Raw genomic sequence first — 2,784 nt, 5'->3', positions numbered from 1 at the left:
AACTCCAATAGAAATGTGAATGCGCATGCGCATGAACCGAGGCTTTCGATTCGCGCGAATAAATTCGCCTAGTGGAAAACCGCCTTAATAAAATAATTTCATATATCCTTAAAAAAAAACGTCAACCGCTATGCTATTATTTTTGTCTCCATTCTACTATGTTCATCAAGATATACGTGCACATAAATATCAAAGAAAGGTATAGTGTTCGAATAAAGGAAATGAGGGTACATCGTGCAGCATAGCTCTCAACAAATGTTGTCCTATAAATAAATACATTGTGTATTGAAATGCTTCCGACGGGATTCGAGCCTGCGACCTCAAGCTGTCAGTTCAAATCCAATTAAAGCAAGTGATATTTTACATTCGTTTGCGCATGCGTAATTAAACAGCACTGGTTATTGTTCCGCAAAAACAACATAAATTAATAATAATATTATGATACGCCTTCATCTTAGGCAGTTGAACGACAAGATTGGATATTTTTTTTTAAATTAATCATGATGCGAGGGATTTATAGAAGATGGTTCCGAAAGTTCTAAAGCAGAATAGGCCTATATCGTAATACAGTGTGATGTTCTTGATTGAAGCTTTTTGCTATGAGCCTAAACTAATTTCTGCCACCCTATTCCTAATAATAATATCCTTTGAATGAGTGTTCGAATTATGTGAAGATACTTCTGGGAATTTTTTTACGAAAACATGCACCTGTACTCTGATCGGTCACTAGTTCAATAAGGTTCCACTGGCGACATTAAACGCGTGCACATGAAGTACAATTGGAACATTCACTCAAATTCTGTTATGGGTGATTTCTGGAAAACAAGTATCGAAGAGATACACCTGTGTTGCTACGATCGGTCATAGTAAGTTTACAAAGAGTCTACTGGCGACATGTTCACATCAAGTTCAGTTGGAGTTCGAACCCGGTCGACATATTCCGAGAAGCATCTGAACTTCAATACAATGTCAATTCTTGATTGGCTACAAAGCAGCGACATTTATTTGTATGAAGCGCGACGAAATAATGACGTCACAATCGCAGCGTTACATTTGCTATATACGTGCACCCGAAAATGTCCCTCGCGAGAAGAAAAAAAAAACAACAGATGTATTTTTGTATGTTTGTTTGCGTATTCGAATTAACAATTGATTCAGTTCGTAGAAAATTCGTTAATAACAGCTTTAAATTGATCGAATTTGTGAGACGGACAGTAGCTATCCTATTGACATGAGTAAGTCAATCATTAATTGCGCTGCATATTTCCATACATGTTTAAATTAATTGATTTTTGTTCAACATAAACTTAAATTTGTCCTGTTTGTCCTATTTCAAGTTGAAATTGGAATTTTTTATTAAGGGCCGATTGCAGAAACGAGGGAATCAATGGTGGTGGTTAATTATTAAATATTGATCTACCCCTGTCGTATAATGGAGGAGTCCATTTCATGAACTCTTTATTGCTAGGTTTGTATAGTAACGGTAAAGGATATAACAGTCTATAATTCATGTCTTACATCTTGTATAATGCACTGAAATCCGCTGATCTTCGAAACAAACGCAAATATTACGGTCAGTGGGAATAGTTCCCGCCCAGCATAAGTGAGTTACATCAAACACGAACAAACATATGTTATTATGTTTAAAGCTAAGCTCAAACACCACAGTAAACGATCACTGGAGTAACGTGAATTTAACCAAACACAGGGAAAAGAAACGAAGAATTCTTGTTAGCCTAGCCCCTCGACATGTTACCGAATCAAAATTATGCATAGAATTTTGACCACAAAACAATCAAACATCAGATTAATCTCACGCAGCCTATTAATTTAGTGAAATTACACAATTAAATCAAACCAACGAGCGAACCACTTAGTGGACTTAGCACAAACCAATCTTCCACAAAAACAACCAGCCATAAATCGAGATTCTGAGGCAGATTAATAACGCTCTAGGCCTACAACTAGTCAAAGCATTGAGATCCTGATTCAGATAAACGCTGTGGGCCTGTACTATTCTGATATACCTCAAAGGACAAGGCAAACATTATGTCAAAACAAGTGAATCTCACACAACCTTATTAATTTAGTGAAATTAGACAAAATACAACTCCGACATCGGCACGCGTACAACGCCCTAGTAAGGAGTAGCGTATGTTTCACAAAACAATGTATTAATAGCTTAATGACATCATTTCCAAGAAAATAATAATTTACATTTAAAGTTCATGGTATGACCATTATTAAGCCCATAAACATAGATTATAGATCATTTAATTAAAATGATATAATAAAAGCGATTATCAAATTCTAACGAGATTTTAGCCTAAACAAGTCTCTAAATTACAGATTTTCCCTTGTATACGAACATTCATGAATGTTTACTAGACAATTTATAAGGCTATATTTAGCAAAAATATAAAAAATGTTCTGTATTATATTTCTCATTTGTCTGATAATTGGCCTGTTTTCAAGTGAACGCTAATAACTTAGACCTTATACTTAAAATTACATAGTCTATAGTTAGATCAGCAGAGACAGTATACCTTTAATTGTATTCACCTATGTAGTTTTTTATATTTTTATAACTTGAAACATTTATTCAACCAATAGATAATAAATAGTAATCAATTATAAGAAAACTAATTAAAATCCTAATTGAAAACCATTTGATAATAAATTATACTACACATTCTATTGGTTAGGATCAGGTCTAGAATTTAAATCAAACTTGTCTCAACCTGACACAAAAACGGATACAAATATAATGTATAATATAAACGG

This window comes from Anneissia japonica, unplaced genomic scaffold, assembly GCF_011630105.1.
Source record: "Anneissia japonica isolate Jap-2015-1 unplaced genomic scaffold, ASM1163010v1 scaffold287923_len1623670_cov205, whole genome shotgun sequence".
Lineage (NCBI taxonomy): Eukaryota > Metazoa > Echinodermata > Crinoidea > Comatulida > Comatulidae > Anneissia > Anneissia japonica.
Note: the sequence above shows the minus strand (reverse complement) of the source record.